This window comes from Brienomyrus brachyistius, chromosome 5 (genome assembly GCF_023856365.1).
Source record: "Brienomyrus brachyistius isolate T26 chromosome 5, BBRACH_0.4, whole genome shotgun sequence".
Classification (NCBI taxonomy): domain Eukaryota; kingdom Metazoa; phylum Chordata; class Actinopteri; order Osteoglossiformes; family Mormyridae; genus Brienomyrus; species Brienomyrus brachyistius.
In genome coordinates, this window is record NC_064537.1 from 33,865,102 (window position 1) to 33,891,821 (window position 26,720).

Genomic DNA, 26,720 nt, shown 5'->3' on the forward strand with positions numbered 1-26,720 from the left:
CAAGCCAGTGTTTTCGATTATAAGGGACTGGACTGGCTTCTGAACACGTGGGCCATGTTACTCAAAGGCAAGGCAAGGCAAGGCAGCAGAGAGGGGCGCAATACAGTTCTTGCATTGTGCTGAAGAAACCGATCCCGGCTCATCTCGCTGTCCGTAGACGTCTTGCAGGGCTTGGTGGTTCCGAAAATCTCCTCGGTAAGGATGTAAGCCAGACACATTTAAAGGCTTGGTAAGTATAATCCCCGGTTTTATTTATCAGAGATTTGTTTATACTGTAAACAGATCCAAGTGCTTTTCAGCTTCTTCTCGCCGATTATTCCCTCGCAGTGGCTGGGCCTCTGCCTTGCCTTTTCCACTTCGCCCATGGCCATCGAAGGGTGAGACAGATTGTCCATGTTGGAGGTCAAAGTCATGGTGTTAGACTAGCAGAGTTCAGAAGATGTTCATGATGGACAATGCTTGAGAATTACTTAAAGGAAGCATGTTTAATTACAGATGATTCTGATCCAGTCTCAGCCCAGATAAATATAGCATATCCTCCAAACCACGGACTTCAAATACGGTCTGGGGGCCCACAGCTTGGGGTCTGTGCCCAGATGGGGCGCACTTGGTCACAGAAGGTTGGAAGGGGTCACATGTGATTGGTCGGGATGCATGGGCGGGTGGGTGGGGATCTGTGTTCTCTCACTCCGACTGACAGTTGGATGGTAGTGCAGCCTGCGACAAGGTAATAACAGGCCTTCAGCCCCCAAATCAAAGGGGAGCATCTCAAAGCACCTTTATTAAGCTGTCAGGAGGGGGTTAATGAATGAACTCAGCTTGGAGAGATGATAAAATGTTTCTGTGAGTGTGGGAGAGAGAAAGAGGGACAGACAGAGGGAGGCCGAGCAGGAAAGATGGCAGCGGAGAAGGGGCTGGTCGTGGGCTCCCTGGCTCTTCCTTCAGAGCTGTTTACCTCATGGATGACTATCATTAGCATCTTTCCCACTGGCTTTCATTCTCTCCCTCTCCAGCGCACGCTCTTTAAAATAAAGAAGGAGTGATCAAAACAGCGGCACTGATCGTGGCTCCAGGTCTGTGAAAGCGGCTTGATAGGCCTCTCTGTTACAGTAAGCAGGAAGCTTGTAACGGAGCCCTGATGGTGTTTGACATGCACAAGCCGTCCCCACCTTGCCTTGTCTGCTCAGATGCCCGGGCTTCCGCACCGACTTGTGCCTCACCATGAATTCCTGAGTGTCTTTTGGGCACTGCGATCATATCAATCCCCAGAACTGAAATATTTTCAATTATTAATGGCCGCCACACAGGAAAAACTACAGCTCTGCATTATTCAGTGTTTGTTTGAGGTCTTGAAAAGCCAGCGGCGTTAACACCCTGCACCCTCCCGTATCTCCTTTCAGGGGGTGAAAGGCTGCACCTGTATACCGTTACACAGACTGTGGGCGTCTTGTTCTGTGATGTAAGGTGAAGTTGCCTTCACACGCCGCACTGCAGGCTGTCTGTGTCGTTGGGTGCAAGCTGTGCTGCATGCAGCAGGAACAAGCCCATTTAATTAGGACAAAACGACAAGCAGTCATTTTAAGAACACAAGAAAGGAGGTACACGCCACCTGGTTGCCGTCTCTGGCCTTAAATAAAAATGCAGGTCTGATAGCAGATTGGATTGTAAGTGGCTCAGAGCGCCATTTTGAGAAGCGTGACAGGAACGGGAGGCCTGTTACGGAAGTTCAGGGAGAAGGGGCCAGCATTTTTCCCCAGCTATGGAAGGGAAGGGAGGGAAACGTAATTCATGAGGCCAGTGTGAGGAGGGTGGGCCTGGGGAGCCTCTGGGCCTGGGGAGCCTCTGTGCCTGGGGAGCCTCTGTGCCTGGGGAGCCTCTGGGCCTGGGGAGCCTCTGTGCCTGGGGAGCCTCTGGGCCTGGGGAGCCTCTGTGCCTGGGGAGCCTCTGGGCCTGGGGAGCCTCTGGGCCTGGGGAGCCTCTGTGCCTGCGGAGTCTCTGGGCCTGGGGAGCCTCTGGGCCTGGGGAGCCTCTGGGCCTGGGGAGCCTCTGGGCAGTGGGGCTGACGATAACCAGAGCCACTTGGAGTACTGAGGGGAGGTGGGTCACATGCCCAACACACATGGCCTTTCACTGCCTAATGGATCAGCTTCCAGCAGGACCTACAATGTGAAGAGGGAATTATTGAGATTGGGGCGCTGAGTGAATCCTGAAAGTCACTCGGCATTATTCACTGTAAGTTACCTACAGACACACACACACACACACACACACACACACACACACACACAAGTTGGTCTTCTTATCTAAATGCAGACCGTCTATTCATTTCTATGAGGAAAACCCTAATCCCAATCACGACACCCTTAACCCCCACCCAGCCCTAACCATTTTTTAAAAAAGCATTTTTGCTTTTATGATTGCATTCACAGATTTTTATAAAACTGAGGTTATCCAGACGGGGACCTCAAAAGATGTCCCAAAAAGTAGGGAAATCTCAGGTTTTACTACACTTTGGGGACAATTTGGTCCTCAAATGTGATCTATGTAAACCCACACACACACACACACACACACACACACACACACACATTCACGCACACAGGCACACAGACACACCACACGTGTGTGTGCATAGCTAACTTAAACCAGTGGCACCTGCAAAGCTGTGTGATTGTGTATAGGGGTAGAGGGGTTGGGGGGGGGGGGGGGGGTGCGGGTGACATGGCAGGGCTCCATGACACGAGATGCTGCACAAAGACTGGCAAGTCCATTTGGGATTGTGCTTCTCCCCCTCCAGTATATAATTTGGATCCATTCATGTTTAAGCAGTGTCCCCCTCAGCATTGAACGCCCTCCTGCAGCGCCGATTGTGTGCCATCACTTATTACTCATAAACAAAACCATTTGGGAAACATAGAACTCATGGAGCAGGTCCAGGGCAGCAAGTGCAGCTCCTCAGACGGTGTGGTCAGGTGGCCACTAGAGCCCAACTGCGGCAGTGAACAGAGCGACGTGATGCAGCCCCCATCCATTAATCCCAGGCCTGCTTCCTGCAGCAATCAAAAACCTGTAAACTGCACAAACATACCCAAAGTGCTGCTTTATCTCAAGCTGCCTTCACCTCTAACCACAAACAAGCCCAAATCAGCCCAATTACTTACCGATTCCTAAACGTTTTAACCCAGTTCTGTGAAATTCCCCAGAGGTGGTTCCAGTGAAAACCGATTTGGGTTTTTTCTTTGCTTTTTTGGGTCTGGGTGGAGCTCAATAAATTAATTACAACCCTTGATGTACACGAGTTCCCGAGAAACATTTAAAGTGTCTTCGGAGGACATTTCTTCGGAGAGAAATAATGCACCGACTGCAAATACTTGCCTATAAAACACTGTTTGCTTGGTGGCTTGAGTCTCAACTCCAGTGAGGTGCTTGGGCAGGCCCGGAGCCTCCTGAGCTGATCAGGAGAGATGGCCAGGCTGACCTCTCCCACAGCACCAGAGCACCATCCTGCAAAAAGACATTTCTCTTTGGGTGGCCTTTTAACTACAGCCATATTAACGCCAGAGAAGTTGTACATTCTTTCCAGGACATGCCTCCATTTAATACCATTCATGTTCCATTATCAAGGATCTAGATTTGGGTATGGACGGTAAGGACATGTCCCCAGCAAGACTGTGGGAGTACCGTGTGTTTGGTTCAGGTTCAGGGCTGATTAGATCCATACCGATGTTGAAACCAAACCTACACCCTTATCAATGTCTTAGCATGTTCAGGTTATCTGGACTTCAACTACTGGTTACTGGCAACAGGGAAATGAAAACAAGGTAAGTGTCCAAAATTGTGGAGTCACTTTCAGTTGTTAGAGATTGCAGAGGTTTATTCAACTGTCGCTCCAGTTACTTATTTAATCATCCATTGTATGATATTTCCACGACCCAGTAGAATAAGCGGTTTGGAAAATGGATGGATGGATGTATGATATTTGAAACAATGCTTGATTGTTTACAGTTATTACCGTCAGTATTCGTACAGTAATCTTTAAAGTGTAATGCCAAAAATGTTTGGTGTTTCCACAATTTTGGCCACTGGTGTATAATACATAATATTCAGTGAATGAAATTTATTAATTATCCATCTTTCCTAATCACTTGGTCAGGGGCACAGATAGCCGAACTCAAGGAGTGACCGAGACCCTGGAAGGGAAGAAGACTTGCAAACTCGACTGGAAATGAAACCCCCAACACGAGACATGCCAGGCCTCAGAGTTACTCACTGACCACCACGCCGCCTGCTTTCGGTGTTTTGATTAATATTTCAAGACCCTCCTGTACCTGACATGTCTGTCGCAGAGGTGACTTGAGCACGACCTGCTGAATGTTACAAGAGAAGAAGAGAAACCCTCTTGTGATGACATCTGGAGAGTTAGTTTCACCGCCTGAGGCCTGGCGTGAATGATGCGTGACGTCCTGAAGCAGATCATACATGTACATGGCCGGCGTATCTCCGGTGAGATCTTTGTCTCTGGCCACACACACACACGGAGACAAACAGGAGCTCCTGTCAACCGTGAGGAAACACTCGCGTGGGCGAGAACACTGAATGTCACTGGAACAGGCTGACACGTAGGTAGTGAAGTGTGGAGCGTGGACCATGTATCAGCCTGTGTTGATACTTGGTCACTGAACCTACCAGTACTACAACAAACACGCATGTACAAGTAGATGAGCAGAATACTTGTGCGAGGGACACTCGGAGCACAAGGTGGTGGAGCAGACCCCTTGTTTGTCAGCATATGGCTCCAATTGGGGATGGGGGGAGTCAGTCTGTTTCACTGTAATTAGCAGACAACCTCTTCATGTTTCCTTAAATAGCTCAAGTTGCCTTGTTTAGACTAAAAATAAATGTCCAATTAAGGGGTGCTCATGGAGGCTGTCATTTTTGGAGTATGACCTCTGACCTTGGCCACAGCTCTCTGGGGTGTCCCCGATGGCCGCCACCCTAAAAATAGTGGTTGGCTCCATCCTCTGCAATAGCCCCAAAGGAAGCTGCCCCCCCCCCATTTAAGCAGGGGTCAGGGGGCACAGGGTCATAGTGCTACAAGCATGGGGCCACCTGCATCCAGCACCTCCCTTCCCACCCCCTACAGCACCTGGAAAGATCCAAACAACACAGAAGAACTTTTATTGTCCTTTAATGACGTCTCGATCAGAACCTAATGAAGATTATTTTGCTGGGGACCTTATTGTCATATAAGGAGCCGTAAATACAATTATCAGCTCAGAAATGTGATTTTCAGCAACAAGATTAAATGTGTTTTTTATGGTAAAGTGTATCATAATCATTATGTAAATTCTATCTAAAATAACCAAGAAGAGAAAAATAATCTCCATTGACCCTGAACTAGATAAGTGGTTGGAAGATAGAAGGATGGATGGATGGATGAATAGATGGATGAAGACCAATAAATTTATGGCCAAATTTACTATTGTATGCAAAAAAAAAGAAATAGACACAGGTGTAAGATTTGACAGATCTGAGACATTTAAATTTTCCCTTCAAAAACAGCAAGTTTAAGTTAGTCACAGTTTCTAGACAATGTGACTCTATGCTGAAGTTACTACTTGACTAATAGATTTAAGACTAGAATTCTGGGCCCTTGTTTTCATTTGCTCACAAAATTACTCTCTTGTTTAAAAGGAATTTAGAACCAGATTCAGCTTGAATCCATTCCAGGGAGCTGGCTAATCGTCCAGTGCAGATGTTCAGTCTCAAACAAGCCCAAGAACAACAAGGAGACCCTTTCACACCTGGCAACTCTCAAGACAAAACTTGGCATCCACTATGGAACCTGCAAGGGCTGCCCTGGCCTGACCTCTCACCCCTGATGATGTCAGTATAGCTCTCAGCCAATCAGAGGGCTGGAATCTGCCCTTGACTTTGCTGGACTCAGACACAAAGACAAATGATTCTATCAGATTAAATGTTTTTTAATGGCATGCAGGGAAAGTAACTCTGGACCTTGCTGGAAACCATATGTGGATTTCTCTGATAATCATTCCAAATGAGTCTAATTTGTAACCAGTCTGTGAATGGAACTGTTTAGCTGCAGCAGACGTCCACGTGGAAGCATTGTTGTGTGTTGCACTACACACTCCACATTACAAAGCATGGCCATATCAATAAATTTCCCTGGGTTCACCCACCTCTTCTGCCTTCCTGGAATAACAAACTGTGTTCAGATTAAGTGTGACAAAGACAGTACAAACATTACTAAGCCATAAAGGAATTGTAAACAGCTCTACAAGGAAGTTTACCTGCAGATTAGAGAATTCCAACTGTTACATGCTGCCGAATTTAACACTAAATTAATGAATTAATGATGGATGAATGAATGAAAGAATGAATGAGTGCCTTCCCTCTGTTTTAAAGATGGAGAAGTCTATTTGTTGTAATAAAAAAATGTCTTGAGAAAAGGCATGATAGACTTGCTGTCAAGACAGGTGCTCTTGGGAAAGGTACTTCGCCCAATACGAGCCCAGTAGGAATGTTCATGTGATATCGCCAGCGGTGTTTTAGTAGTGCCTGGATGAGGGGTCTTCCAGAGTGAGCTATGTTCCCATAATTTTCCACGTGAACGTGTAACAGTACAAAATAATTTCTTATGAAAGATCTAGGAAAAAAAATCATACAAACATATGCAGGATATGCAGACTAAGGCAATGAAGGATTTTTATTTTGATGACTATTAGCAATTCAGCTCATGCTAATTATTTTGCTGGTGTTGTGATGTATTTTAAGCCTCTTTACTTATTGATATGAGGCATTGTTGTTCCCTTTCCTGTTAATGGATTGATGAATATTGAATCTGCTGTGGGGTTGCAAATATCATCTCTAACAAAACCCGCCATATCTATAGAACTCAGCACCCTATCATGTAATATACTGCTATGTGCTACAATATACCTATACCAGGTTTCATACACATACACACACACACACACACACACACACACACACACATGTAGGGTATACCTATCCTTATGGGGACCGCTCATTCACTTCTATGGGAAAAATGCTAACGCTAACTATGACAACCTTAACCCCCACCCTGCCCTAACCATAACCATAAGTAACCAAGCAAAATACAAGAGTTTTTGCATTTTTAGTTTTTTGTAACAGTCACCGATTTTTATAAAATAGAGTTTTCCCTTATGGGGACCAGGAAACCGGTCCCCATAAGGGAAAAAAACTGATATTTATCACGTTATGGGGACATTGTGTCCCCATAAGGATAGGTATACCCACTTGCACATACACAAACACACACACACACACACACACACACACTCATGCTGGGAGTTTTACCCTTAGAAATAAATGGAGAGCAAACGAACAAAGATAGCATACACACACAAAACCATAGGAGACCGTTTGATATGGGGGGAGGGGGCACAACTTAATTTAAATGCGAAGATCTTTTTATTGAGCTGGAAGAATGAAGCCAAATTAAATAATGGGGGGTAGGGGACACATGCTAATTCCCCCCCCAGTCCCTACACCCCTGTATATCTGTTACATGCTTGAGTTGTGTACTATTTGCTAAAACTATACAATTTCATTCCAAGCAATTCATTTTAAAATAATCTTCTCCAATTGATTTATATATTGTCTTACACATTGATACATCTGAAGGCATTTCAGCAGCTTGTGTATGTCCCTGTTACCGTGTTTATATATGTAATAATATAACCATCACAGAGGCCTGTTATTAATCACTGCTCAATGGGCTGAGTATATTATATACAGACCCACAACTGTTTATGGGGAGGAACACAGTTGCTATTAAGTTGTTAAGGGAATTGGTCTCCTTTTCTACCGGGAATCCATGTGTGTGATGTTGTGTTGCAGCCTATGTAGAGTTAAGGGCCACCAGGCCTGACTGCATGTTTGTAGATGTTACCTGGAAAATTGCTCACTAATGGCATATCTCTTGCAATGCTGGGATGGTGCCCTGAGAAATTAATGGACTGTTTCCAGAACAGCTCTCATCCTAAGATATACTCATCGCCTTTTGCGTTGATTAGATGATTTACTGCATCTTCTCTTGCTCTCCCACATCACTGACGCTCGCACGTCTTATCGAAACCCCAAATGAACTGGCCTGCTCCTTGGCCAGTATCTTGTGTCACAGTACTCCACCCTCAGCCATTCTTGGTGATTCAAGGTGCTGAGTCACCCCAGAGGGACAGTTATGTCCCTCTAGAATTTGTATCAAAACCTCAATGTCAACCTTGACTCGTGTGTAGTGTGAGAACATTCCTCAGCTGCACTTCTAGCTGAGCTTATTAACTCTCACCATCCTTCATACAGCAGCTCTGCAACTTGCTGCTGTTTATAGCACATTACTTATCCATGTTTTATTAATCAGTCAATAAAGGTATTCCAGTAGCTCACAACACCCCTTGGGGACACTAAGATAGCATTTTACATTAAATAAGAAATATAGCTGAGAAACTGAAAAAGGGAAACTGAAACAGAAATCAGGCTAAAATTGTTTTAATAAAAGGATCATATTTATGAAAAAGGTCATCGTGAGTGACTTACACTGCAAACCATGAATCAGCCAGTTTACCATTCAGAAACATTCTCGAATTACATAGAAGGAATCATGTGCAGCTCATTAAAAAACCTCTAGATTACAGGAGATAATGTACAAATGGCAAATCGTAACAGGGAGCCTTTATTTTAACTTCCGACATTATTTACCGGGAGCACATGCATATCTTGCTTCCATTTTCACTACTAGCATGGCACCCACAACACTATAAAAGGATATTTATACTTTTATATGAAAAGCATGCATTATCTCTAAATCATTCACTGGTAATCCAGCATATGAACAGGAAGGCGACAGGTACTGACGACAAATTCAATCTCAGATATAAACACCTGACAGAGTCACTTGAACCCATCACCGTGCAAGAAGCACCGGGGGGGTCTTAATGAATCTTTAAAGTGCAGACAAGGTCAAGTACTGTACTTACAGCACACTGTGGCACTGCAAAAGGGCCAGGCACTGTTTGATGGCCTTTAATTAAAAAGCGCAAGGCAGGGAGGGGCTAGGTGGGGTCTTTCCTTACCTGGTCCCGCCAACCTCCTGCTGTGATCAGCCACCCCTGTCTCCATTATCGGGGGGCATCAGCATCCCAGCCAAGGGCTGACCTCGTCACTCAACCGCACCCCTTGCTCACGGACAAGAGCCATGCCTCTCCGGGGCAACTGGAGCCTCATCCTGCTTATTAAACGTTTGTTCATCCCGACAGGCTCCAATTGTGGATAATTGTCTCTTTCAGGGCTTGGACCTGTGTGATCTCCCATCCACTGAGTCTTTGTTCCAAGGGTTTTTTTCTCTTCTGCTACAGTTTAATTAACAAAAACAAAGAGGAGAAAAAAAAAATCTAACTGCACTTTGATCTGATGTGCCCGATTTAAAGTACTGCAATCTTTAACTTAGCAGGGCTGTCGTTAGTGATACTACAAAGCCTGTACTGTCAAGCATTAAGCTAGTTTCGTCAAACACCAACACCTACAGTGGGATCTTTGCACCTTGTTTAATACTACGCGAAACATTATTACTGATGCATATGCCACATGCTGAGCTAGTATAAGCTATAATTTATCCACAACTTAACCACAGGATTCCCTACTTATTGTTATTATGTATTTTCAAACTGCAGTGGTACTAAGAGTGATAGCTACAGACGCATGTACAGGTCAGTTGAAACAGATCTCAGATCGTCGCTGTATGCTTCACTGCGTGTTTCCCAGTCTCTGCGGCTAAATGGAAAGGAATTAAAATCTGAAACCTTTGTACAGTAGCTGGTGAAACATTTCGGGGAACAGAAGGTCACTTGTTTCACTGCAGGTATGCTGCTGGGTGTCCCAGGACAGCAATGAGAGCACTCTCAGAGGTTAAAGGGTTAGATCTAATCGCCTGCCTGTTCTGTGGCAAATTAATGTTTATATCACCTCTGTTCCCCAGAAGAAATGTAACAGAATCAGGGGTTGGGGGGGGGGGGGGGGGGGGGAGCAACATCGAGCCTCTTCTCTGAAAGCGCTGTAACCAAATGCTGAGGTGGAGCTTTTCATAGGGGGTTTGAGGGGTGGCAGTGCTGGGATACCAGGAAGATGATGATGTCATCACACGGAGGTCTTGTCCTTGTTGGGGGGTGGGGGGTTCACAGGTTTAATGGGGATTTAATAAGAAGGTGCTTCAGTAATTGTAGGAGAGGGTGAAAGCAACAAAAATAATGCCGCAATAATTTCTGTGTCTCCTACTTCATCTGTATTTTAACGCGTAACCAGGCTCTCAGGGCCCGAACGCCTGCCCTGTTGTGCGTCTCTCTTCAGCTAACAATATAAAATGAGCACAGTCTCTGATGTCATTGCCAGGGTGAGGGGCTTCTGGGCAACGAACAAACTATGCTTGTCGACCCCTTTGTCAGGTTCCCGTGTAGCTCCAGCACAGTCGGGCGATGGAGCGGATGCTGAGGTCGAGGGGTCTGCATTACTTCCACTTGACAGGCCCCCGAGTGGGTGTGTGGGGAGGGAGGACAGGGACATCCCACAAAAGAGGACAGGGACATCCCACAAAAGAGGACAGGGACATCCCACAAAGGAGGACAGGGACATCCCACAAAGGAGGACAGGGATATCCCACAAAGGAGGACAGGGACATCCCACAAAGGAGGACAGGGATATCCCACAAAGGAGGACAGGGACATCCCACAAAGGAGGACAGGGATATCCCACAAAGGAGGACAGGGATATCCCACAAAGGAGGACAGGGACATCCCACAAAGGAGGACAGGGATATCCCACAAAGGAGGACAGGGACATCCCACAAAGGAGGACAGGGACATCCCACAAAAGAGGACAGGGACATCCCACAAAGGAGGACAGGGACATCCCACAAAGGAGGACAGGGATATCCCACAAAAGAGGACAGGGATATCCCACAAAGGAGGACAGGGACATCCCACAAAGGAGGACAGGGACATCCCACAAAGGAGGACAGGGATATCCCACAAAGGAGGACAGGGACATCCCACAAAGGAGGACAGGGACATCCCACAAAGGAGGACAGGGACATCCCACAAAGGAGGACAGGGATATCCCACAAAGGAGGACAGGGACATCCCACAAAGGAGGACAGGGATATCCCACAAAGGAGGACAGGGACATCCCACAAAAGAGGACAGGGATATCCCACAAAGGAGGACAGGGACATCCCACAAAGGAGGACAGGGACATCCTACAAAGGAGGACAGGGACATCCCACAAAGGAGGACAGGGGCATCCCACAAAGGAGGACAGGGACATCCCACAAAGGAGGACAGAGACATCCCACAAAATATGACAGGGACATCCTACAAAGGAGGACAGGGGCATCCCACAAAGGAGGACAGGGATATCCCACAAAGGAGGACAGGGTCATCCCACAAAGGAGGACAGGGACATCCCACAAAAGAGGACAGGGACATCCCACAAAGGAGGACAGGGATATCCCACAAAGGAGGACAGGGACATCCCACAAAGGAGGACAGGGACATCCCACAAAGGAGGACAGGGATATCCCACAAAAGAGGACAGGGATATCCCACAAAGGAGGACAGGGACATCCCACAAAAGAGGACAGGGATATCCCACAAAGGAGGACAGGGACATCCTACAAAGGAGGACAGGGACATCCCACAAAGGAGGACAGCGGCATCCCACAAAGGAAGAGAGGGGCATCCCACAAAGGAGGACAGGGACATCCCACAAAGGAGGACAGAGACATCCTACAAAATATGACAGGGACATCCTACAAAGGAGGACAGGGGCATCCCACAAAGGAGGACAGGGATATCCCACAAAGGAGGACAGGGTCATCCCACAAAGGAGGACAGGGACATCCCACAAAGGAGGACAGGGACATCCCACAAAGGAGGACAGGGATATCCCACAAAGGAGGACAGGGACATCCCACAAAAGAGGACAGGGATATCCCACAAAGGAGGACAGGGACATCCCACAAAGGAGGACAGGGACATCCTACAAAGGAGGACAGGGACATCCCACAAAGGAGGACAAGGGCATCCCACAAAGGAAGAGAGGGGCATCCCACAAAGGAGGACAGGGACATCCCACAAAGGAGGACAGAGACATCCTACAAAATATGACAGGGACATCCTACAAAGGAGGACAGGGGCATCCCACAAAGGAGGACAGGGATATCCCACAAAGGAGGACAGGGTCATCCCACAAAGGAGGACAGGGATATCCCACAAAGGAGGACAGGGGCATCCCACAAAAGAGGACAGGGATATCCCACAAAGGAGGACAGGGACATCCCACAAAGGAGGACAGGGTCATCCCACAAAGGAAGAGAGGGACATCCCACAAAGGAGGACAGAGACAGCCTACAAAAGAGGACAGGGATATCCCACAAAGGAGGACAGGGATATCCCACAAAGGAGGACAGAGACATCCTACAAAATATGACAGGGACATCCTACAAAGGAGGACAGGGTCATCCCACAAAGGAGGACAGGGATATCCCACAAAAGAGGACAGGGATATCCCACAAAGGAGGACAGAGACATCCCACAAAGAAGGACAGGGACATCCCACAAAAGAGGACAGGGATATCCCACAAAAGAGGACAGGGATATCCCACAAAAGAGGACAGGGATATCCCACAAAGGAGGACAGGGACATCCCACAAAGAAGGACAGGGACATCCCACAAAAGAGGACAGGGATATCCCACAAAAGAGGACAGGGATATCCCACAAAGGAGGACAGGGATATCCCACAAAAGAGGACAGGGATATCCCACAAAGGAGGACAGGGACATCCCACAAAAGAGGACAGGGATATCCCACAAAGGAGGACAGGGATATCCCACAAAAGAGGACAGGGATATCCCACAAAGGAGGACAGGAACATCCCACAAAAGAGGACAGGGATATCCCACAAAGGAGGACAGGGACATCCCACAAAGGAGGACAGGGACATCCTACAAAGGAGGACAGGGACATCCCACAAAGGAGGACAGGGGCATCCCACAAAGGAAGAGAGGGGCATCCCACAAAGGAGGACAGGGACATCCCACAAAGGAGGACAGAGACATCCTACAAAATATGACAGGGACATCCTACAAAGGAGGACAGGGGCATCCCACAAAGGAGGACAGGGATATCCCACAAAGGAGGACAGGGTCATCCCACAAAGGAGGACAGGGATATCCCACAAAGGAGGACAGGGGCATCCCACAAAAGAGGACAGGGATATCCCACAAAGGAGGACAGGGACATCCCACAAAGGAGGACAGGGTCATCCCACAAAGGAAGAGAGGGACATCCCACAAAGGAGGACAGAGACAGCCTACAAAAGAGGACAGGGATATCCCACAAAGGAGGACAGGGATATCCCACAAAGGAGGACAGAGACATCCTACAAAATATGACAGGGACATCCTACAAAGGAGGACAGGGTCATCCCACAAAGGAGGACAGGGATATCCCACAAAAGAGGACAGGGATATCCCACAAAGGAGGACAGAGACATCCTACAAAATATGACAGGGACATCCTACAAAGGAGGACAGGGGCATCCCACAAAGGAGGACAGGGTCATCCCACAAAGGTCCCCCTGCAACTGCTGCAGTCACACAGTCATCGCCCCCCCCAAACACCACCAGTTTCTCCCTGCCTTTGACCTTAAATTGATTGTTCCCCAATGCTCCCTCACCCCCGCAGGAGCTCCCCTACCCGGGTGAGAGTCAGTGATAACCTCCTGCGCACAGTGCCGCAAACACTGCCACGCATTCTCACACACGCGCACACCTGCACCGCCGCATTATGTGGGAAAGGCCAGCCATGCCATTTACATCCAATCTGTTTGACATCATCCGCATGTCGAGGGTGCCCTCCCCGCACTTCCTCCCCGCAAAAGGAGCCGCAGCTGGCCACATAATAAACTCCTAATGGTGCCGAGTTAACCGTCCAGCTGCATCGCAATAGGAGCGCCATGTGTGAAATTAGCATGCTACATGCTCTTTCATTATTTGATCGGGCCCGGCACTTACGACTCCACTTAATCACAGGGGTTGCTCCGAGCGGGAGAGCGAGCCAGGATGGGGAGGCGCGCACATACAAGCCGGGGTACTGCCCCCCCATACCCCAGCTGTATTTCGGTTCTCCCCACCTCCTACCTAATTTCCCTGCCATGATGTCACCTATTAAAATGGCTCAAATCAATGACATAACCCCTGGACCCAGTTTAGTTCCTTTACTAGTAAACTTAACATTTTGTTTAAACATCTGATACACGAAGAGCATTTAAAGAAAAAGATTCAGAATGTATCTTCGGTGAGGGGGGGCGGGGGGGTGCGCTAAACATTTTTCTGCAGATCTTTCTGCATTTTGGAACAGATTTCTAAAGGGCATTGTTGAAGATCAACAATTAAGACGCCTTTATTCCCTTATGTACTAAGAAATCAGACAGAGAAATGACAGCAGAAATGGAGTCTGACACATGAAAGATGGCAAGTGAATTTCAATAATTTTATGTTCTAGCCTTCATATGTACAGGGTTTTCTGTAGCATTTCCCATAGGCAATGTTCTTGCCATTTTCTGATCTCTTTAAAATCCCTACATGAAAATATCCTCAGATTTGGCTTCCTACTACGTCCTCAGTTACAGCAGCAGTTTCCAAGAACAGAGAATATGGATTGATAAAGGTGGGTGGATTAGCTGTCTATGATGTGATATAGTGTACCCCTTGGGGTGAACTAGCACCCCCTGCCCTCACCGCCAGCCCAGACCACCCCCCCACCCCCCCCACCCCGGACCTCCGCCTCTGTCTCCACAAACAGCCCTATCCCAGGTCATGTGGTGACAATGTGTGCACTTTGCTGGAAGTCTGCGCAAAGAGGAAGTGGCCCAATGCCTGGAGGAGCCAGTCCCAGGAAGCAATGTTTATCCTGTCCACTGCCTTTGATCTCTTACAGTTAATAACTTCCTGCACACTGTACATGAACTGTGGCACTGTGGCAGGGTGGCGAAGGGGATCCGGGAGGCCAGTCTAGGCGGGTTTGAGCTCCTCCAACTTAATAGATGTCGGGAGGTGATAAGGTAAGTAAACAGTGCAGCGCGGTCACTGGCAGAGCACATCTCGGTGGAGCACACATCGCGAAGAAAGGATGGAGCAGCGACACCCGAGAATAGAGACGGACAATTGAAGAGAGAATGACAAATTATATCATGATGTTTCCTGTGAACGGTGGTTAAAGTCATTGCACAAGCTTCTGCAAATGGATTACAAGTAAATTCCATTGCAAAATCATAACTGAGTCATGTAGAATTCATCTTTTGCATGCTCCCCCCCAAGGAACCCCCAGGCACCGCAACCCACTGCCCCCCAGCTCTGTGGCCTTTTTGTGATGGGGGGGAAGATTAAAAGTGTAGAAGCATATTTTACAGATTAATGGGGACCACTGGCCCTCCAAACGGGCCATCGGCTGGGATATGGACCCGGGTAGCAGCATGTCAGGGTCACGTTATGTCATTCCTTGAAGTTTTCCTGCACAGGTAGGAAATACATTTACTGTTTATACCTGAAATGGCAGAGTAACTCCCAATGACATAATAAGCTTCAGGTACTTCCCTGTGACAGTCTGTACTCTGCGGCACAGCAATCACTTACATTTACATTCACTTATTTGCCAGATGCTTTTATGCAAAGCGATGTATGTATGTATGCATGTATGTACAGTGCTGTGCAAAAGTATTAGGCAGTCAAAGAAAAAAGCTATTTATCTGGCTAGTAAGTGTGTGTTTGCTCAAGAAAAAACAATGTAACATTATAATATATGCAAATTTAGAGTGACATATTAAAAATCAACAAGAATTTCTTCAGTTCTCGAAAAAATCACAGATATCTTGTTGGATGGCTAGATGAACACCGCTTCAGTTCCCAAACCTCTCCTCAGGGGCACCCAGCCATTCCATGTATTTGTTAAATTTCATCACTTATTAATTAACTTATTAATTAATAATTCCCTTATTATTATTATTCCCCCGCGACCCAGTAGGATAAGCGGTTTGGAAAATGGATGGATGGATTATTATTGCCTTATTAATTAACTTTATAAAGTTAATGAGATATTGATTAGCTATACGAGGTGTGCTAGTGGTCAAGTCTAAAAATACATAGCTTTATTGGATGGTAGCTGCAAATACTGGGGTGAATTTAGGAGAAGTTATGAAATGGCTAAGATGACACACTATATGTGTGTGTGTGTGTGTGTGGTCCGGGTACACCTTACCTTGTGGGGACCAAATGTCCCCACAACATGATCAATACCTGTTTTTCTATGCTATGGGGACCAGTTTCCATATATGGAAAACCTCTATTTTATAAAAAACTTTTGTATTCTGTTTGGTTACTTATGGTTATGGTTAGGGCTGGGTAGGAGTTAAGGTTGTCATAGTTAGCATTAGCATTTTTCCCATAGAAATGAATGAGTGGTCCCCACAAAGACATCATTACATGACTGTGTGTGTGTGTGTGTGTGTCTGTATGTACAGTTGACCCGCCCACATGATGGGGGTTAGAGGTGCAGGCCTCCTGAGTTCTGGAAAACCTGCGTAAAATGTTCTGGGCCCCTTGGCAAGCATGCGAGTGGAGTGAAGCGAAAAGACAAGAAACGTGAGACACGAAGATCACTGCGAGATCACTGCGAGATCACTGCGAGATCACTGCCTGACATCACATGAGATGCTGCTGCTTGGCGTCCTCCACACCAACACTCTACATATATTTTACACATTTATGAGTTACTAACCTTCTTGTGTGTCATCTGCTGGTCCTCACGTGTCGTCTGCAGCATGTGCAAAACATTCTCATTTCATTTCTCATGCTGACCCAGTGATATATTAAAACTGCAACTGGGAAAGTTGCCATGCAGAAATGTCAACTGCAGGTATGTGTGCATGCATTTATACATGCATGTAGAGGTATATATGTATGCATTTATAGATGCATGTACAGTACTGTGGGGGGGCTGAGTCTTTACTAGGGGAGCTGATGGCAAACTATTCATGACTTAAGCCAATAAATACACATTTATTTGGGGGGCAGGGGGGGGGCTGAAACCCACCTAAAATAGAACTAATGACAGCCCTGGCAGCAACCCTCTGTAAGACCATGTATTTTTAACTTGACCACTACCTCACCTCGTATGGCTAATCAATACCTCGTGGACTTTTTAAAACAAACTAAATTAAATAATTAAACAATCCACTGGTGAAATGTAACAAACACATTGAATGGCTGGGTGCCCCTGAGCAGAGGTTTGGGAACTGAAGCCGTGTTCATCTCGCCATCCAACTAGATATCAGTGACTTTTTGGAGAACAGAAGAAATTCTTGTTAGTTTGTATCATGTTACTCTTAATTTGCATATGTTATAATGTTAAATTGCTTTTTTTTCTCCCTGAGCAAATATACACTTACAACCCAGATAAATAGCTTGAAACATTTTTTGGCAGCCTAAGGCTTTTGCACAGTACTGTATGTATGTGTGCATATATGTATGTAATTATTTACGTATGCATGTATTGAGGCAGATAGTACATAAGTCATGGAGCCAATTTAGGTACAATTGTTTAGAGTTTACAATGATAGACCAGAACTAAATTCAAGACTGTTTCGAAACAAGTGCCATACCAAGACCGCTTTACACCTCACACCAGAAATGGCATACACACAAATATCACCCACGAGAGAATTCTGTAAGAGACCGAGCCCTAGCGCAGCACACAAAACCAAGGAGCATGCAGTAAGGTCAGGCAAGCCGCTTGACAACGGAAGGAGATTATGGAAGATTATGGGAGATTATGAAAGGGAATGAGATTCCGCTGGAGGATACCGTTCCATTGTCATCGCTCTGTTTTTCTTGCATCATTAACGCGGGCTGCTAACTGCTCAGAAAAATGCACCGGCGTGTTCGCTGAAAGAGAATACCTCCTCTCACGCAGTTCCCCGATCGCATATCAGCGTCTCTCACTCATGTAGAAACCTAGCTAAATGTAGTAATTATATACTGCTACAGTAAACGGAAAAGACGGGTTAAAAATGGTTTAACTTGACAGGGAAGACAATATGCATATTTAACAAATCTATCACGATAAATAAATGTATAAGAAGAAGAATTAGATATAAAATCATCATATAATTCGATATTTAGAATGTGCCAACTTTTACTAGTAAACTAGAATGATTATAACTCACAAGACCACAACAGAAGATTGAGACTTGGATATATGTATAAGACAAAAGGCGCCAACATTAAAATAGCTCACAACTGCCTTTGTACGAGTCTTTGAGTTGCATCTGGGTCCATAAGCCACGTCCAGGCATCGGGTGCACGAGCGTCACCTGCCTGATCGAGTCCCGTAAGGCGCGTCCACGTTCGCGGTGCAGCGTCGGACGCGGGTTCGGAAATCAGCTTTTTGTCAGCATCTTTGCCGTTAGGGTTTTTCTTTGCCTGACTGATGATGAGCGAAATGATTTGTCCATGAATCAAAAATCTTGAGGGGCATTTTAAATATTCATGTTAGTGCCCATTTAAGAAGGGAAATGTCGGACCATAGAGTAGACACTAGTCGGGCATTTGTGAAAATCACAAGAAAGAAATTGTGTCGGTGGTGCTAACTTTGTTTCACCTAATATGCAAATTTCCAGCAGCTTTCTTTCCTTTTCGTAGTTTTCAGAGTTTAATACAGGAACTATCTAGCCAAAATTACAAATACCACCAACTGTAATACTTAAGAAAACACGCGCCGATTTGTGTTTAGTTCAGACACTAGCCTGAAATACGGACCTACTTTTCTGACATGACTGACACCTGCTGGCTAAGAACCAAAACCACAGCAGGGACTGAAGTAGGTTGGGGGGGGGGGCGCATCTTTTTTACCTGGGTACTGAAATAATACATTGAAAACAATATACAAATAAACAAACAAATAAACTGAAAAGTCATTTATATAGTCAAACATTCAAATACATTCTTCATTGTATCACAAATTCTTAAACTATCAAATTTAATAATTAATAAAATAAATCCTTCATGTGCTACTTCTGTTATTTACAATTTAATATTATTGTAAATAATATAATACCAGATAATATATAATTTAAAAATAAATGTATAGATTTTAAATTAAAAAATTTTGTAACATCAGACCTCAGATTGTTCAGAGGTGAAAATAACTAACACGTGTCACACTGAAACCCAAAGATAGCAGCCCCTCCCCCGGCGCCCTCCTTTTAACTGTGCGTGATTCTACGTCTTGACACCTGTCAGCAGAAACGCGCTGCTGACAGGGGTGAGTCAGCACATTAATAGCCTCTATGTGGCAACATCATGTGACGTTGACTCACCCCGCAGGCACATGGAGGCCGGGCTCTGATTGGAGGCCGCTGGGCCCCAGATTCTGAACACCTCAAACCCCCACTGTGAGTTTGGTGTTGGCAGTGGGGGGTGGTGGTGCGGGGGGGGGGGGTTTGAGGAGGCTGCAGTCAGACTAAAGTTGCTGGCCCCCCTGCAGTGTGGTAGCTGTACACATATCTACATCAGCTGGCCTTTTCTTAATTGCCTGTAGCTTTTTTGTAGCCGCTGGGCCAATATGCATAACTTGCATGCAAACACTGAGGCACACAGGAGAAACCAAAACACAAATCAAAGAGTTTATGGCTTTCACTCAAAACCCATGTGGCAGCGAGGATGCCTGTGTATGTTTGTTTACCGTACCTTATCAGACCTGAAGCTGCAGATTTCTGTCTCATGTTTCACATGAAGGATATTCCATAAGTGTCTAACACTGACTGCTTTTCAGATCTTCAGATCATTTCTCCGTCTGTCCTTCTGCCTGTGACTTGTAACCCCCCACTGATTATGTAATGTTCTGTATTATACCCAGCCTGACATATTTCTCCTGGATATCTGCTTTCCACACATGTGCACGCTGCATCTTTTCGTTGTAGCGGAAAGGATTCCAAGATTGCACAACTCTAAGGTTTTTCTTCCCTTAAAGAAGCGAGTATGACACAGTTCTGCAGACAGTGCTGCTCGTCAGTTAACTACAGTTAGTAGCTGGTAAGTTGTTAATATAGTAAGCTGTAATTTATACAGGATCATTTCTGCTCTAACTAGCCACCAAAGTCCATATTCCTGCGGCCAGTTGTTTCCCTGCCATTTCAGAGGAATGGCTCAGGACACAGACCTCTTCTCTGTGGTCACCACCCCCCCGTATATGCTGCCAATTGGTGGTCACCGACCTCAGCTATCGGCCGGCTGCCACCCTGCGCAAACATGTCGGTGTCTCTCGTCCTTCACACAACCAGAGGGAGCAGCCATTCTGAGGTCAGCTGAGCAGCAACTTCCAAGCACTATGATCAGTCAAAACGGCCAAATCAATAAATAAACAAGTGGCATTAGAACAGAAATCTTGCACACTCTCCTACACACAATAATTGCTACTATTTCTTCTTTCAATACAATATAGTACTTTTACTATATCAAAGAGTATGTACAGTGTACAGTGTATATATGATGGCTCTGTATGTATTTTAATAAATGAAATATGTCAAGAGGTTTTCAACACAAGGAAAGAAATGCTCAGAAAAATGGTTCCACACTTTGGGATACAGCATCATTCCGGTTAATTTAACAGTGAAAATAAACACAGGTCCAAAAGCTTGACATACTGAAACTCAAATCCGGTAAAACACAACGTCACAGTGAAATTTCTTGTGGTCTGGCAGGTAAAGACCCTGGCAGTTTTGAGAGTCGGAAATTTCCAGAGAGAATTGCTGGTCGCCAGAGCAGAAGTTCTGTTTTAATGAGACTCAAGTCTCACCCCCCCTCCCCCAAAACACCTCCCCCAACCCAACAACTGGACCCCAGCCAGCCCCCGTAGTGAAGCTACAGCCCCACCTGGGTTTAAGCTTGGCTGGGGGGGGGGGGGGTGGAATGGGGCATGGTCTGTGTCCCCCGAGAGTGCAGGTAACCGGCTGGCGATGAAACAGCAGGGGGGGGGCAGATTGCATGGTCTGCAAATAGCTGTCTCGGGCATGGATAGGGCGGGGGGCAGCCATGCTAGTGCCACAATACAGAGCAGATTCGAGGTTATTGTGTAACAGGTGTAGGGGTGGTGATTGGGGGGGAGGGGGTGCAGCCGGGGAACTGGTCGCATTCCCAGCTGAGCCAGTGGGACAGATCTCACTCGTTCAGCTCGTGCCTGGACAAGTAAGTGTCTGCTGGCTGATTGGGTGTGTGTGTGTGTGGTGGGGGGGGCAGGGGGGGAGGGAAAGGTAAGCCCAACCGTACCCAGGTGGCCAGGTTGTGAGTAAAAGCAGCCCCTTCCGTCAGCCGAACGGTATGTCACCCGCAGAAACGGCAGGCACAAAGGGTGCCATCTGCTGGGGCTTGACCAGGTGCCAGGAAGACCTGGCAACCAGCGTGAGCGGGCGAGAGAGGAAGCTCCACCTTGGAGGGGCCCGAGTCCCTGCCAAACGCACAAGCCCATAAATGTGCGGCCTCGCTCGCCCTAACTTTTAACACCTTTTCCAAGCTTGCGTAACACCTTTGCTCTTCACCTGGCTTCCATTACGCCACGGCACCTCCGGAGAGGATGCCGCTCCGCGCCAGGCCAGCCGGCCTCCCGCTGGACGACATGGCGCCGCTCGGAGAGCGGTCAGGGCCAGTTCCTACGGCGAGTTAAGCCCTTTCATAATGCAGAATCAGACTTGTTCTTATGCAGATCTGTAATTGCTGCTCAGTGACCGTAAGGGATTTAGTCGGGATAACGTCACACCTTCAAAGAACAAATTCTGTCCGAAGAACAGCTCCATACTTACCAAGCGGAAAAAGACGAAGGAAAATGGTTATACTGAGCACAATATAACCTACTATGTTCAATGCTGGAGACCAGGGGCAACCTATTAAAGAGTAGAAGCTATTAATCAGGGGAGAGGTGGGGAGAGACCTAGGCGACAGGAATGTATGTACAGGGATCTGTACAAAACAGCAGCGAGCAAGTCAATCAAATGGCCAATAGATGTACACTAGTGTCCGTGATCGTGGAACAACTTCCAATTTGTAGAACTCAAAATCAATTTGCGTTCAACTTTCAGAACTCAAAATTTCCCAATATATGATATTTGTATGATCAGTGCTGCTATGCATGGGGTGTATGTGTGGGATCACTGACCCAGTGGCTGTTTTCTCCAAACTGCCCCTTAACTTGGTGATCTTAAGGTTTGCTTAGCAGCATAGTGAACTTAACCAGAGTCATTCCAATAACTTTACTTTGCTTTGGAGTGAGCTCTGTGAATGCTTACGCCACGTCTTTCACTATTGTGTAGCCATTACAGAGATTCGGTGAGTGGGGCAGTGATGCCAGGAAGTAAAGGGCACCAGGAGGGCGACGCGGGATGGTGAGCCAGGCCACTGCAGGATACACACGCCATTGTATGTGAATGGGTGTGCACTAATCATAAGAATGATGGTGACACTTTAACTGATGGGGCACAAACACTGTTACTGCTGAAGTACAAATCACGAACAAATCCTGAACAAATCCTGAACAAATATCTTTGCTACTTAATGATGAACAAACGTGAGATCAGTATTGCACTTGTGTTATTCATGACTTGTTCCTTCAGCAGTTCACAAAGGTTTACAGAATTAACAGACATAGTAACAAATATAGTAACTGATCGGAATGAAAGATGCATCATAATTCATTAATGATGAATTAACACGAGATCAGTGTGTAACTAAGACAGTTTGTGGTTAATTAATACATAAGTAATACCATAGTATTATGCTGCATCATCTGTGCCCCGACAAATAAAGGATTACCAAATGACTATTAAAAATAGAGGGAAAATGCTAATAAACACTTTATATGGAAGCAGCAGTAGAGGATAGGAGCTGTGTCAGACACTATTGTGTATTTCTGATACGACCTACTTTTGCTCCCAGAAGGGTAGATGAGGCACGTGTTCGGGGGTCTTTCTCTACACCTCTGTTGTCCTGAGTTGCTATTTTTGCACTTGGGTCTTCTTGTTCACCTCAATCATTCTGCTTGTTCTTCTCTGACGTGCCCCTTTACCAAGTGATCTTAGCCTATTGACTGCTGCTGATTGAATGTATGTGAAGATCCTGGGTGGAACCTGCATCTGAGACACGTCTCAGCCCTACGTCTGGCACCAACAATCACAGCACATTCAAAATCACTCGGATGAGGAATCATACTTGTCTTAATGCTCAGTTAAACAGTAACAGATCCTCTTGACCCTCTCCGTCTGCTGTTTATATTCAGCCGTTGCCACATGATTTGCTGTTTGAAGGAGCCGGCTGTTCACATTAATAAGCTATATCTAATGAACCAGGTCACTGTATCAACTATTGCATGAGACGTTTGATGCTTGCTGGCAGCCATTATTTCAGATATCCTCCCCATATCTCTCCATACTCAGAAAAAAAACACTAGCTACCCCCCCCCAGCCAAAAATAATCCCTGAGTCACTGTATTCATTTCAGCAAAGGGATAAATCGATCATTTTTCCGGCTCGTCAGCTCTAGGGTGACTGCTTCCCAACAGAACACACTTTTTCCAGTCGACATGAGCTGCTGAGCGCTAAAGAACATGCAAGGTCCTGCAAGCGTGCTTCAAACACCGCAGTCTGAGCTGAAAACCTGCTCTGGCTGCCTGCAGAATCCCCTTTAAGCAGAGCTGGGCTATACATGACAACTCAAGGATGCATTTTTGCAGACAGTTGACACAAACACCTGACTGTCGAATTGAAAAGGCCTCACCCGCATTGCAGCTCCCAGGGTGTTAAACTCAATAAATCTTAAGCTGGGACAGTAGGTGTGGGGGGAGAAGACAAACGAAGGGTGATTTTTTATTTTTCTTGCACAGTTATGTAAGATGAGCTATAGTTTTAAGATGAATTATATTTTTTGAGACATTTCTTGTACATACAGAAATGCTGTGCATATAATGCATGTGCAGACACAGTGATGCCAAGTGTTATGCAAAGTGACTGTGAGTAGTACTTCAGATGGGTTTGTGCACAGGAATGGAAATGCAGTCCAGTCGCAAATCTGGATTGCAAATCAGGACGCTTTAGCCTGCTTCAAATCATATACTTCTTGAGAATTCTTTCCGTATCCTTGCTAACTGGGGCATTGACTGCTTAGCAGAAACCGTGGGGTTCCGGAAACACAGGGGATTACAGCATCGTCCGTTGTTAGCCGGTCACTCGCGCATGGCTGCCCCAGATAAGGTCCTAGTGATGGCAGGCGCTCACAAGTGGCTCCTTCTTCTGAGATGAGAAGGGTCTGATCAGAGCACAAGGACACTTGATGTGTCAACACGTTGTTACCCTGCCCCCCTCCCAGACACCCCCAACTCTTGCCAATAAATAAAATGCAATAAAATGTGAGTCGGAGGCTTTGTTCTGCCAACTGGCCTCAGGTGCAGGTGACCTCTGACCCCTGGTATTGCAGGTGGAACAAAGAGGGCACTTGAAACAGGGGAATGAGCACCGAGGGCTCAGCAGCCAGAGAGAAGCAGGAGTCAGCTGGAGCTTCACAAGTCGGAACAAACATGCCAGGACCACGATGAAATGAAATCCTATTGTAAATTACTTCCATGCGCTGTTTGCCAGTCCCCATGGGCCTGTACCACATAAGGATGGTTTGTCACATTACCGTACATGGAATCTACCACAATTCTTTTCTTAAGAAAATGAGCATTTTCCTGTGTTCTTTTTGTCTCACTGGCCCAGTAATCAGCAGGTTTTAAACAGAATTTTACCACCTACTCACAGCACCAAGTGACAGGCAGGAACCTCTCCTTTAACATAAATATATTAGAATCATTTATGATAATTTATGGATTAGCAAAGTACTGCTGATCCCCTAAAAATCAGGACAAAAATGTCTCTCAATAGCAGATTTCGCCAGTTCTCCTCTTGTGGCATGTTTAATACAGTTTCCTTTTAGTAAATGACAAACGATAGCTTTTTATACAAAGGTTTTAATTCTGAATCATGCATATTGGACTTTTCTGATGCCTCTCTTATACATGCCACTTTAATGACTGGGTGAAAAAAAACGCCAGATTGAAAATATGGCAGTGATTCACATAAATATTAGACTTAGACATGACTTTGGTGAGAGTGCTTGTAGCCAGAGTACACATAAAGTTTACCCTTGGGAATTTTTTACACGATTAGTGCAAATATTGTCACTAAAGAGAGCTGTGGTTAGCAGGGCTGCACAGCTCAGATGCCACAATTCTTGTGTTGTGTTTCTGGACCAAAGACAGCATGTACAGTTCAAACATATTTCAGAAAGTGCGCAGTCACTAATCTTAAGACAGCTTTATATTGTTCTATAATTATACCGCAATGAAAGCAAATAAAGGCATTACTCTTCATGAATAGAAAAATAAATAAAATAAGTATTACTGCCATTTACATGGGGTGGATTTCACTGGCCGGTCTAGAATACAACCATTAGGCAAGAGTGAGATATGTGTCATGCGTGCTTGACAGCATGATGACATCAATCTTCAACACAGGAGATTTAGAGCAAGATTAGGCCTAGAAGTTCTAACCCCTCTCCAGAATGTCGCTCATGAGAAGCTCCACCACGGATGGAGTGGAGATATGGTCTGAATCAGGGGCTGGTGACAGGTGACTCCTCTGGCTACAACATCCAGGACAGTACAGTCTGTGTTTACTGGTCAGTTGGCAAGAACAATGCAGGCACTGAGCCAGGAAGTCAGGCAGCAGGAACAACAGTGCTCCAGTTTACGCCTGAGGACTTACTGGTGGAGGATATGCACAGTGCTTAACAATGATTTGATTTTGGTTTTGTTTTAAATGTTGTATGACATTGAACATATTTTCCTAACATTACTGATTAAAACATCCCCACAGGAACTTTAAGCATTTAAAATGTGGTCCATTAGCTCTCGTCTAGCAAAGGTGGAACATAAAAAAAAAACATTTTTAGCATTTTTTTTTCTGAAGGTGTCTAATGCTTAAGTTAATGTTTAAGTTTTTCGAGGTATGTAGGTGTAGAATCAATAAAGTGTTACAGTGGAATTCCCACAATGAAATTCCGACAAATGTGTGCATGTGTGTGCATGCAATAAAACAGCATTACTATAGGAAAGTAATAAAAAATTCGCACAGAAAGTCAACTCTATAGCGTGCTCTATTAGTAGTGGGACAAAGTAAAATAATAAAACCACAGTTTACAATTTACAAATTCTTTTGCCTAGAATGAAGTTATTTCAGAAGGAGAATAACATCAACGCAACGAGGCAACTGCATTTAGGAAACTGAGGTTACTTGGTCGCTTTCGGGTGGGTGGCATCACACGCTCGCACCTCTGGGGCTGGGCGTCTGAATCCTACCTCCAACTTTGTGAGTCTGCATGTTCTCCCCATGTTGTGAGGGCACTCCGCTTTCCCTGGACAGTCCAAAAAGATTTAGTTATATGAACAGGCATCTTGTAGCGTGAGTGTGTCCCGCAGAGAGCTGGCATCCCATCCAGGGTGTCCTCTGTTCCCTGTGACCCCCCCC

General features: G+C 45.8%; 1 long non-coding RNA gene across 1 annotated transcript; it reads right to left on the reverse strand.

Annotated features, from left to right (window-relative positions):
- Window positions 1–2,753: 2,753 nt before the first annotated feature.
- Window positions 2,754–26,720, reverse strand: LOC125741801 (uncharacterized). The gene is made up of 3 exons (XR_007397866.1): window positions 26,552–26,720; window positions 9,138–9,413; window positions 2,754–3,504 (listed from the first exon to the last, which is right to left on the reverse strand). It is a non-coding gene; the product is annotated as an uncharacterized LOC125741801 (long non-coding RNA).